Below are 13,714 nucleotides of genomic sequence, written 5' to 3'. Positions count from 1 at the left end.
CAGAGATGAGCACCAGCATGCAGGCCCTCATGGGGAAGGATGGAATGAAGCAATAGGTAGGAACATCAACTAAGTAACAATGCCTGTGAGTGACTCCAGGGCAAGGAATCTCAGCAGTCTTCCTTGGAGGACTCATCTAACTCGTATACCTATGTACACAGGAGGACAGCCCATAATCCAAAAGTCAGATTTGCCTGTAAAAGCAGTGATGTGAGAATGATGGCTACTTAACCTACTCTGTCTGTGAGGTGCTCTTCCACCTCTGACCCCTCTCAGCACCCTAAGCCCAGCAAGGGGAGAAGAGATAAGATTCTAACCAGACGGTCCAATGAAACAAAGACTTGACTGTGTTTTCAAAGGCTATAAGAACAGGGCCGGGGATTTAGCTCAGTGGTGCCGTTGCCTGCCTCACAAGCACAAGGTCCTGAGTTCGATCCCGGGTACTAAAAATAAATAAGTAAATAAAACAAAGGCTATAAGAACAAAATCATGCTCTCATTGGTGCACAAAGAATTTAAATGAATTGACAGAGGAAGAGTTAATAGATTTTAATGTCATTATTATTTCTAGCTACCTTCATGAACATCCTCTCTCACCTTCACACTGGACCTACAAAAGCAGGAAAAGGATTCAGAGAGACTTGCTTATCTGGCCTTGCACAGCCCCAGAGACAGCACATGGATTTGGCCCCAAGCCTGCAGCACTCCCAGGCCAAGCTTCTCTTTTTAACCCTAGTAAGTTTCTTTGACTGAGAAACAATTCAGCACTGCCCCCCACATGCAAAACAGGCACTCCTAGGTGTTAAAAACATAGGAGAGGCCTTTGACTATATAACAAGACTAAGTAAGCGGCCTCTACAGAGATCAAACCACAACCGTATCCGTCCCTGATCATGCTGTCACTGCAGTGCTTAAGGCAGACAAACACTTGCCAGCAAACGGCTGCAAAGCATTTTATTTCCCTTCATACTGTGTAGGTTGCTCATTTATTAAAAGAGCTCAGCCTTTCAAAATGAGCCACTGGACAAGAGAGACAAGTGATGCTTTATCAGTAAACAGAAAAGCTCTTACGGAATTTGCGCAGGACTTGAGAAGTGGGGAGTACGCGCTGGAAATCTACCTTGGAGAAGTGCAGAACTAGCTCCCAGGTCCCGGTCCTCTGGAAAGGGGGCGCCTGGGGCGACCTTACCACGTGCTCACACTGCCACCTGCTGGATACCGCGCGCCTCGGCTTCCCTTAACTCCTGCCCCCCTGGACACCCTATTACCTCCTTTTCACATTTTAAGGTGTCGTTCTCAAGAAGAATTTTTAATCTTCAAGCACTCTGCTCAGTCTATGCTAAAGAAAGGCTGGTAGGAAGCCACGCATGCGCTGATAGTGGCTGAGGACGCCAAGGGCGGGAACCGAGCGGGGCGGGCGGGAACCGAGCGGGGCAGGCGGGAAGAAGGACGGGTGTGCGCGCCGTGCTCTGGGAGGACCTCCTGCGCCAGACTCATTGTCCAATTTCCCCCAGCCTGTGCTCGACAGGGATCTTTCTGCCTCAGTCTCCTAGGGTGCTGGGATTACAGGCGAACGCCAAGGTTTTTTGACCACAATTCTAAAGACAAAAACCTCCCCGGATCCCTTTGAAATACAGAGAAGTAGATTTTTCTTGTAAGCACAGCTTGTGCCTCCAAGGCCAGCCAGGTTTCCAGCTTGAGAACATAGTGCCATTATTTTAGGAGACCACAGGCAGCAGTCTTTCTTTTAAAAAGAATTGGTCTTCCTCTTTCATTCACTCACAGCATGAAAATAAATCAATGTGCTTGTGCACTTTAAAAATTAAAGGCTTAGATGTCACATGCTGATCAAAAGCTGATCTTCAAATACCTATTTCCATCAGCTACTGTTTTTTTAAAAAAAAAAACCTTTCTTTTTCATTCTTCTCTTACTCGCCCCCACGTGGCATTACATAGACGCAACCCACCAGCAGGGTCTCTCCTGTTCCAAGCGAGGCAGGAACATTCCTCTGCAGCACATGTGGAATAGAGATGGGATGCAGAATACCGAAAGTAATAGTCAAGCCTCTATCTGGTGACCTCTGTCCCCTATCTGTAAGGTCCAACAACCCAACAATAAATACATTAAAAGAGTCTTTATTTTACTTTCCAAAGATGCAGAATGCTTTCCTGAAGGATTCTCACTTGCTCCCTTTCCTAGAACTTCTTAGTAAAAGAGGATCTGGGATCGGTCAGCTTGTGACCAGTTTTCAGATTTTCTACATCATTCACTGGTCCTCCTTACCTACTGTCTTCTGATTCCAGATGCAGAACTGAAACATTTACAGTCTGCCTCTCCACACAGTCCCGCCTACTCCCTCCACTTCGGGCACACCTGAGTGTCAGAGCCCCAGGTCTGTCTGTGGGTCTGGATGTAATCTTTTCACTTGGACTACTGAAAAACTGTGCAACTACCTACGGTGCCCCACACTCACTGCCTTTCCTTTCATCCTTCACATTCAAAAACATAAAACTGGCCATATCCTTAACAGCAAAATGGCACCACATAAAAGGAAAAATTGATAAACTGAAATTCATCCAAATTAAAAACTTTTGCCCAAAGACCCTGTTAAGAGAAATGAGGAATTACGGACTTCAAGAAAATATTCACAAATCTCGTATTGGCATTCTGACCATTAGAAAATGTAAGTTGAAACTACAGGGAGATATAACTACACCTATCAGAAAGGCTAAAATAAAAACAGTGGTAACACCAGCTTCAGGAAGGATGTAGTGAAACTGAATCACGAGTGAGACTCTTGATGGTAGAACAACTTGGAAAAATAGTTTTGCATTCCTTTTAAAACTTAAAATAGACATCACACTATCCAGCAATTACCCTTTGGAGGAAATATCCTAGAGAAGTGAAAACTTATTTTCACACAGAAATCTGTATACAGATGTAATAGTAGCTTTATTTGTAGTAGTCAAAAACTATCCAAATGCCTGTCACTATACGAATAGTTAAACTATAGAAAATACATCCATGGAATACAGTTCAGCAATAGAAATGGATGAATTATTGATATACACAACTTGGGTTGTCCTCAAGGAAATTATGCTGAATGAAAAATGCCCAGGTCAAAAGTATACATGCTGCATGTTTCCATTTATGTGACATTTCTGAAGTGACATAATTATAGAAATAAAGAACAGATTGTGGTTCACAAGGGTTAGGGATGGAGGAAGAAAGTGTGTGTAACTATAAAAGGTTAGCATAAGAGAATCTTGTGATAATGGTACAGTTAAGTAGCTGATTGTGCTGGTGGTTGTATAATACTACATATGTGAAATTGAATGAAACTATAAACATGCACAAAAGAGACAAATGAGTATATGCAATAAACAGTGAAATCTAAATAATCCCTCTGGACTACACCAATGTCAGCTTCCTGTCTGATATTATACTATAGTTAATGCAGCACGTTCACCTTGAGAAAGGCTGGGTAAAAGGTACGCTGAACCTCACTGCACATTTCTTCACAATTTCCTGTAAATCTAAAATTATTTCAAAATAACGTTTCTTTAGAAATGATTATATCATTGTTTTGTTGAAGCTATTTGTACCTCTCTTTAATCATAGAAAAAACACATTCTTCTATGCATCACATATGGAGCCCTTCATTTCAACCTTCACTTCCCATTAGGTATTTTTGTGGCTTAGAACTTTGCCATCTTTCATCTCCTTATTGAATAAGCTAAATGGCTAACTTTTTAGACAATGTTTGCCTTTACTTCTCAAATTATAGAAAGGGTTTGCATGCAATTTGAAATTTTTCAGATTTTCAGGACATTTTAAACATATTCCATAGTCACCAAGTACATCTTCGCATGCACAAGCCAGATTGTTTGATCAAGTACATCCATTCTGGAAACCAGAAGCTTTCTATAACTCCTCCAAAGGAGAAGGAAGAATAAGATGCATGAGAAGTAGGAACGCACAAAAAGCAATGGAAGTGATGATAGGAGTCTGTGGACCCAGAAATTTCCCTTCACCAATAACCAGGGCCAATGTGTCTGTCTCTCTCTGTCCAAATTTCAAGTCATAAAGGATTAAGAGCCCACCCTACTCTGGGACTACACCATCAGAACTAATTATATCTGCAATGACTCTATTTCCATAGAAGGTCACACTCTGAGGTGCTGAGGGTTAGTGTGACAACATATGAATGGGGGTGGGAGTACAATTCAGCCAGTAGCAGGGAGCACTAGTAACCCAGAAAACTCTGTTTTCTTCCATTTGAATGAGTATGTAGTTTACATATCAATAAATAACTGGCACAAAAGGGCCTGTGGGATTTGATTGCAAATGGTGAAGGCTTACTATGAAAATCCTTATGCTTATCATATAAGAAGACATTTAACAACCACAAGAATTGTGCCTGACACTCTATTAGCAGCTACTTGATGGCTTGCCATAGAGCCACATCATTCTGCAATCAAGCTGCTAATCACATAGTAATTATTTCAGTGTGCATAGCTGACTTACTTTGTGAGCTGGCTTACAGTCATAAACTATAAATTTTTACTGTGAAAAAAATACTGTTGGAAATAAACCATAGTTGGTAAATTACTGATTTAACTTTTATAAAAGCCAAATTGCTTAATCCAAGCATTGTAATCCATCCTCTATGGCCAGTTACTGTGAGAAGAAAAGGGATAGAGTTATTTATTGTAAACTCTGCCTAGGAATTGTTTAATGGATCATGAGTTAGGGAGAGAGAATGAAACAGACTCCAAAGAAATCCTCTGCATAGTCTTCCTCTGTCTTCAACAGCCCAATCCTTTCATATATATTCACTGTAGGTGAAGCAATCTAACCAGTTCCTGGGCATCAAATGTGAAACTGTCATCTGATAACTTGACACCTCAAATTGAGCTTTTTTTAACAGCCAGTCTGCTTGTCTGACTGTCTACATATAGAGCAAATAAAATTAAGCAAACACACATAAATATATTTAATTTTTATTTAATTATTTATGGAACAAATGTAAACTCTCTTTTCTAAATCAGTCAGCACTCAGTGTTTGATAGACTAGTTCCCATCTCTGTCTTCTCACTGAATTCATCTTTATCCTATTCTCAGGTTTGTGTTTGTAAAAGAATGCATGTCACATTTACTAACTGTAAATTTTGGAAACTTGGCAAGGCATAAGTTCTCCCAAATGTCAAGCGAATTAGAAACTGAAATGTGTTATTTTATCAGCCAGAAATTTAAATAAACTGGAATTTCTGATCTTCCTAATAAATATTATTAATCTAGAAAACACTTTTCCAGAATAGAACCTCATGGGTTTTGTCTGCTTTACTTTGAGAAATATAATAATTTTTGAGTAGTAATTTTAACACTACTTTTCTTATTATAAAGGTACTATAATCTGGGTGTAAAACGTCCCCCACAGGCTCATGTGCTAAGGGTTTGGTCACAATCATGGCACTGTTGGGAGGTAGTGGAACCTTTAGGGGAAGGGGCCTAGGGAAGAAGGTTAGGTCATTGGGTATGTGCACTTGAAGGGGATAATGGAGAGCCATGGCTCCTTCCCCTTTTTGCTTCCCTGCCACCAGGAAGTAAGCAGCTTCCTCCACCACACACTCCTGCCATAAGGTACTGACTCACCATAGGCCCCAAAACAACAGGGTCAGCTAACTTTAGATCAAAACTCTGAAACCATGAACTGAAATAGATTTTTCCTCCTTAACGGATGATAGTCTCAGATATTTTGTCACAGTAATGGGAAACTTATTAACACAGAAAGTCCTATAAAAAGGGCACTAGAAATTGCCACCCAGGTTGACAGGGTTAAGAGTGGCTTCACAATGAACTCAGTCCACTGCAAGATCAATCTAGTCTCCTGCCTATCACTCCCCTGTCTCCCCTTTCCATGGGCGGGTAGCAAACATACCTTGGTTCTATAATTACTTCCACAATCTTTTTAAAATTCTTTTTAACTTTTAAAATTTCAACCCTGATTAATGTTTTATAAAATCATTGGTTTAATTTATTTCATTTCAAAAACATTCTGCATGTTTCTTTTCTTTACACAAATACTTTAATGACAGTTGAAATAAACAAAACTAAACTAAAAGACACTAAGAGAATTTGGAGCAGGGTTCTTTGGATAAAGATAACAATAATGTCACTGCTGCATTTTCCTCTTTCTAACAGTTCTATTTAGTCTAAAATTTTAAGGCAACTTAAAAACAAGAGATTTGGCATGAACTTTGTAAAATACTTGAACCAGCAGAAAACTTTATGTAAGTGTTAGAAGAACTAGAAAACATCATCGAGGTCAAAGAAAATAAAATATTTGAAAGTCAATATTTTTTGATATACCACCAAAAAGCAGTCATCCCAGTTATGCATATTATTGTGATTACATACGATAGAATCTCATGGTTAAGAGATACTACACACTCAGAATTAACATGTAGGTACCTCATTATACCAATAAAAGCAAGCACAAAGGCCAAGATTTCCTCTTATGCCTGCCTTCTTCTTTATCTCAACCATTAACCAAGGCAGCGGTCTTACTGTCCTCATAATAAATATTCACAATGTTTATATTATTCTCTCTGCCCCTATTGTTCCATGACAGGCAGTAAATTCTAAAGTAATAGCTTGACTAAAGACCAAATTAGTGTCATTCTTATATGAAATATTTTGCCAGACCTAAAACAAAGATTAGAAAAGAAAAAAATGTACTTTCAAAAAATCCTTATTTATTCAGCAAACATCTGATCTCCAACTGTGTGCTAGATGCTTTGCTGGGAGCCAAGATGATAAAGATAAACATTCTATGACCTCATGTATGGAATATATGTTTATCAAGGTCATGAAATTTGGAATGTTTCATTGAAGACAGTTTGGGAAGCATCTGAAAGAGTAGGGTTTTATTTAAAAACTGATTTTTAAAGGTCTATTTTACTCTTTATTTATTCCCTTAAAAATTTCACTGTAGTATTCAGTTTCTAAGCCAAATCACCTATTTTCTATTGCATTTGTTATAGAATTATCTGTGCTTTTCAGAAATACCTTTCACCTACTCCTGTAGTATTTAATTTTGCATCAAGATGTTATATAAGATATCCATTCATTGAGAAGCGAGAGTGAGTGAAAAATTACAATACAAGGAAGTTTTCTAGGAAGGTGTCATATGAGATAGAACATAGCTGATTTACAGGCAATACACTTGCTAAGATGACAAGAAATGATATTCCAAGGAAAGAAAGAGAATTGTGTAAATGAAATCATTGTATCATGAATGGTGTAACCCAAAATGGACCTTAGAGACCCTGAGAACTCATTGAGGAAGGAAGAAAATAGGTCCAACTGGAAAGAGGAATGGAGGAGTGGAAGGGAGGGCAGAGGAATGGGGAAAAAATAAGAACCAAGAGAGATTAGTAAAGGTGCAAATTTCCAATGATGAATGTCATTATATTGTATACCTAAAATGTACCAATGAAATTAATTTTAAGAAACAAAACCAGTTATAGCATAAAAAAAACTAATCAGAAGAAAAAAGATGGATCAGAAAGAGACTCAATCCAAATCCTAAATCGACAGAGCAGCAAAAATCCAGGCTGGCACCAGGAGATTCAGTCTGAGGGAAGTAACTTGGATTTGTGGCACTGTGAATGTCTAAGTCATGGACAAGGATTATCTAAGTAAATCTGTGAAAAAGATATTGAAGAGTTTTGTGTCTTTTGGATGGAAGCTCTTACATATTCCAGATTATGAGAGACAAAGTTTCCCTCCATTGAGTAGAATCGAATCATGAAGTGGAAGGGTGAACCTATTGCTAAAACTGCCTGAGACAAAAGCAAGAAAACCTTCAGGCAGGACATCAGTATGTCCAAGTACTTGTCCATGTGCACATGAAAAGCCAACATCATTATCAATAACATCATTGCCATCATGATCATTATCATCACCCTCATTGTCATAGTCACTAATGCTCTATTTGTCAGAAACTGCTTGGGTTAAGCATTTTGCATAATAAAATGACTTGTGTAAACTTCACAACAACTCTTATTAATACCTTTTTTGTATAGATTAAGAAACTAAAGCACACAGAGGGAGATTAAGTAATTTCCCCAAGATTGCCACCTAAAAAGTGACAAAGCTGAGATTCAGGCCTAGGCAGTCTTAATTCACTACAACCTACCATGTTCTCCTCCTAGGCCAACAACACCATTTGCTTGACTTCACTGTTGCATATTTCCTCCTGCATTTCTTCCTGTATCCTCTGGAGTTTTGCCTCCTCCTCTCCTATTTAGACCAGCAAACAGTACTTTGTACATGGCAGCAAAGCAAAACAATTTGCATTCCTCAGCGAAAAGAAATGAAATAAGCCCTGGGCAGGGCTGTACAAAGATTATGACCCAAGTTGAGTCCACCTACTGAGGGACTAACACAAACCCATTTCTCTTTCCTCTTTGCTATAAATACAATAAATAGAAAGACAAAGTCAAGATGGTCTCCAAGTAGATGGACTAATGCTTTACCTTTGTCACTGAATATGATTCACTCGCTATAAGACGCAACTATCCTCCCTACTGAGTGTAGTCTTCTACTAAGGCTTCCATAACAACATGCTACCTACTAGGTGGCTGAAACAATAGAAATGCATTTCCTGCAGTTCTGGAGGCTGGAAGTCCAAGATAAAGGTGTTAACAGATTTAGTTTCTCTCTCTTTGTCTTGGCTCCTCTCCGTGCACACATATGGTCTTTCCTTTGTGTGTTTCACCCTCCCTCACCCCCAAACCCACATATGTCTTCCTATTCTGATAAGGATATCAGTCCTATCAGGTTAGGACCTACCCTTATGACCTCTTCTAACCTTAATTGCCTTTTTAAAGGCCTTATCTCCAAATATAGTCACATTAGAGGGTAAAGGGCTAAATATATTTAGGAGGAACACAGTTCAGTCCACAACACTGGAGTTAAGCCTTGTGACAACCCAAGAATGCCTTCCAGAGGTGATTGGAGGTTCCCTCAGATGGAGACCCCCAAGATGGTCTGCTTTGCATCAAGTAGCTCAAGGGTTGTGACAGTTGCACAGGCCCTTGGGAAAGTAAGTGATACTAACTAGAGTCATTTATGTCATATTCAATTAAAATGGAGTTGAGAGGATATTGAGGAAAGCATGCAAGTCACATATGCCACTTTCAAAGTTGTCTTGAAAGGCCAGCCTACAACTGCAAATATCTAATCATACTTGCAAGATTACAGCTCCTACCTAGCAATGCTTGACACCTGCCAATCAGAACTTGCCAGGCCCAGGAAGCACTGCCAGTACCATGAATTTTGTTTCAAAACAATTTGCATAACTTCCTTCATCCCCAATAAAATGTAACGTTTTCCTTTGTTCTCTGGTCCTACTGGAGATCTCCTTGGTCTATATGGATATCCTGAATCGCAATTCATGCATATTATTCTCAGATAAATTCTGTCTAGCAATTCACTTCTTTGTCACATTCATAGGTCCAGGCCACAAGGAAAGTCTGGGCTCTAGGAGCATACATCTGCCACAAATACAAATATAAGTATACAACATCTGGTCCTCAATAGAAAACAATACCCAAAAAAATTATACTGCTTGCAAATAAAAAGTACATTTTTTACACAATAAGTGGCAAATAGGTTAACCTTAATAGGTTTTCACTTTCACAAGCCTAGAAAGAAAACCGCAATTTATATTTAATTGATTAAAATGGCACATGCCCTGGATTTCACAACTTTTCTATTTTTGCTTCTTCCCACAGGATGCCTTAAAAAGCCTGCTGCAAGGCACAGGGGCTGCAATACATAAGGACTGAACAGATGAAGGATGGCTGGGTGTGCACATGAGGTGTTCTACAAAGCCAGGCTTGAAACACAAACAAACCTCTTATTTGTGAGGAATACATAGCTCCCTCTCAAGTTTCATCTGTCCCCAGATCAATCACGAAGCCCATGAAGGTCACTGGAAATATGCAGTGCCACTGCTGTGTCTGTATGTTTTTTTTGAGCAGGACACTGAAACAAACAAAATCTCTTTAAGGTTCAAGAGTATCCAAGTGCAGTGGCACACTCCTATAATCCCGGCTACTTGGGGAGCTAAGGCAGTAGAATCAAAAGTTCAGGCAATTTAGCAAGATCTTGTCTTGAAGTTCAAAAACAAAAATTAAAGGGCAGGGGATATAGTTCAGTAGTAGTGGTCTTCCAAAGTATGTGCAAGGCCCTGGGTTCAATCCCTAGAACCACAAAAAAAAAAAAAATCAAGAGTAGATCTAAAGGACAAAATGTCCCTTAGGGCTAAGAGCAAACAGATTAACCATGCAGAAATTTTGGTAATAAATTATACATGTAGTTAAAAGAAAAGGCCAAAGGTAGTGCAAGTTTATGTTTGAAGAAGTAAACTTAGAATTGTCAGGGAATGTTCAGTTCTATGTTCCATGTTAGGTTAGCAATTTGATTAAGTCACAGTTTGACTATGCAACAATATAGTATAGATTACTTCAGAAAAGTAAATAATTGTAATTTAATTTTTAGAAGCTAGATTTCTTTCAAATCCTGGCACCATGTTTGCCTCCTATCCCTCCCAAACCACTCAACAATCACTGCTGCCAAAGTACTCTTCCAAAAGAAAGTGTCCCATCACATTATTTCAGAGCTGCCTCTAACTTACACAACATCTTTGAGCAAATGAGGAAAATGGCACCTTTCCTCCAACTAAAAGAAAAAATACACATACAGATGGCCCCAAACTCACAATGGCTTAACTTCAATTTTTTGACTTTATAGTTCTGCTAAGTAATATGTGTTTAGTAGAAACCATTCTCCGAATTTCAAATTTCAATCTTTTCCGAAGCTAAATATATGCGGTGTGGTCAACTCTCTCAATGCTCAGGAATGGCAGCAAGCCACAGCACCTAGTCCACCACACAATCATGAGAGAACACAGCTGACACTCCACAGAGTACTGTGTTGCTAAACTGGGGTGTTCAGTAGGTTAAGAAATTGCATCTCAACTTAGTGTGTGTCTGTGGGGTGTTTCCAGAGATGACTGGCATGTAGGCCAGCAAACTGGGGGGAAGGGGAGACCTACCCAGTTGTGGATGATACAAGCCAATAGGTTTGGATCTTGGATGAAATAAAAGGGAAAGAAGGATGCTGACATGCATTTTGAAGCGTTCCAGTCTGCTACTGCCTTTGGACATCTGTCTCTGATTTCTTTAGCCCCTCAATGCAGACTCATCAATGACTCTCCAGTGAGCTTCCAGACCTTGATCTTGAACTGGTGCTGCATTCTTCATTCTCTTATTCTATAGGTCCCACCTTTTTGGGCTGAGTAGCTACTGGATCCTCCAGCTTCCAGCATACAATGAGCCATTGTAGATTCTCCCACCTCTGATCCTGCAAACCTACCTAACAAATCCCTTTGCACAGTTATAAATATATTTTCTATTGATTCTGTTCCTTTAGAGAAGCCTAATCAATACAACCAGTTTTAGCAATAGTTAGGCAAATGCCCTAAACCCCAACTCTACTAAGATGTGGCTTGTCAATAAGGCCAGGAGTTCAAACAAGTCCTCCTCTTCCTTGTTCTCTAAATCTAGAATGATCTGCTTTGTGAGCAGACTACTGGTCTAATTACAAGTTTCTGGACAGCATGCCCAGCCAACCTTGCCCATACAGGCACAGAGGGGACTCATAGGGGGACTCATAGGGGGACAGCATGCACAGCCAGCCTTAACCATGTAGGCACAGAGAGGCCACAGAGGAAGAGAAGGCAGAGATCTTTAGTAAGCACTTCAGAGTCTTTCCATTCTGTCCCCTAGGAAATTGTCACCCAAGGAACATTTCACACACTGACCAGTGAGAGTAGCTATTTTCCAATAGACAGCAGTGAGTAACCAACTAGAGACAAAAATACCAGGATACCTACGGAAGGATGGCCCACTCTCAGTAAAACCTCTGACACTCATATCACCTAGCACATATCAATCACTCATACAGTGATCGTTCAGTGTAGTATATGCTGGAATTAATGGAAAGGAAGTAATCAAAATGAAAGACGCAAAGCATTTATAGCCTTCATTTTCCACTCTTACTTATGGGAGTTTAAGGAATACTGGAAACTATGAAGTCCACCTTCACCCAAAGAGGATCCTGTGGCATTTCTCTAGCTTCTGGTTGAGCACTGGAAGTCATGGAATGCTGGACTTTCTTTGAGATTTCAAATTCAGTTGACTGACTGTTCTTTTTCACTTGAAATCCCACTTCAGGGTCCAACACAGTGGTTACTTTCATAATATACAAAGAAAATCATGACTTCAAAATTATTACTTTTAAAGGGTGACTACAATTTCCTATTATTAGCAAGGCCTTAAGATTGTAACTAAAGGAGCCAGGGATTTAGCTCAGTGGTGCCATGGCCTGCCTCGAAAGCACAAGGTCCTGACCTCGATCCCCGGTACCAAAAAAAAAAAACAAAGATTGTAACTAAAAAGCCAGGAAAAGCGGTAAGACATACAATTCATTGAAATACCTATGTGTCCTGTCACTGCCAGTTAGAAGAGACAAAGAAAAGAATTGAAGACAGACAAACTCTGTAAATTAGTTCACTGACTCCCATCTAGTAGTGAAGCAATCTGGGCAGGAGTTACAGACCTTCATCTACCCAGCTCATATAATGAAGTTGAACTGTATCACATAAGAATAAAGACTTTAACTACAAAATAAATGGAATTTGTGAATCATGTCTTTGGGCAAGAATCAGCATAGTCATACAAGAAACTTCCCTGGAGGTCTGAAGCTCCAGTTCTTGTCTCCTACCTCCAAATCTCCAGGTAATTAGCCTTCTCACACAGCTAAGCAGAAACCCTGTTTCACTCAGGATGGTGACCCTGTCCTTAGGCTTTTAATGTCAGCAAAATTAACAAATGATAAATAGTCCATAGTATCAATATTTTTAACGTGATTAGATAATATGGTAGGTACATCAAAACATCTAACAGATTCATCCAACAATTCAAAGTATGTAATTGAGTGACTGATTTTTAGAGTTATGATTTTAAGTTAAAAGATATAAATTATTTGCTTGTGTTTGTACATACTATTAGAATATGTAATAGAAGAGAACTTGGGGTTTACAATATTTGAAATTTAATTTATAATAAAAGCAAGAGCACTTTAAGTACTTAAAGAAATGAATGACTTGCTCAAAGCCCTTAGTCCTTAAGAGAAAATCCATTAAAGCTTAAAATATATAAAGGACTATAATTAATCAAGTTAATTAGTAAACTCTTTCAAAGTAATTGGTAACATTTACTAGATTTGTAAATAATTATTAATAATATGAACTGAATGTAATAGTTCAATTAAAAATATTTTGTTTACAATTTTAATATATCAAATTCTAATTTTAAAAAGAAAAACAACTGTAAATGACATCAGCCCCAAAACCACTAAAGCTCACATGACATTTCTGACCCTCTGTCTTGATTCTGAGCTCTCAGCATTTTATCTTTTGCAGAGTAAAACACTGATCCATAAAGAGCTAGCTTCTCAGAAGGAGGAAAAATAATTTACACATCAAATGTCAATCTATTTTCTTATATATTTAATCCCCAGGAATGGACTCATAAAAAAATAAAAAGCCCCAGTTAAAATTAGTATCTGGTACTTCATT

Source organism: Heterocephalus glaber, unplaced genomic scaffold, assembly GCF_053883595.1.
Source record: "Heterocephalus glaber isolate CG9 unplaced genomic scaffold, H.glaber_assembly_v1.0 deba00001457, whole genome shotgun sequence".
NCBI classification, from domain to species: domain Eukaryota; kingdom Metazoa; phylum Chordata; class Mammalia; order Rodentia; family Bathyergidae; genus Heterocephalus; species Heterocephalus glaber.
Note: the sequence above shows the minus strand (reverse complement) of the source record.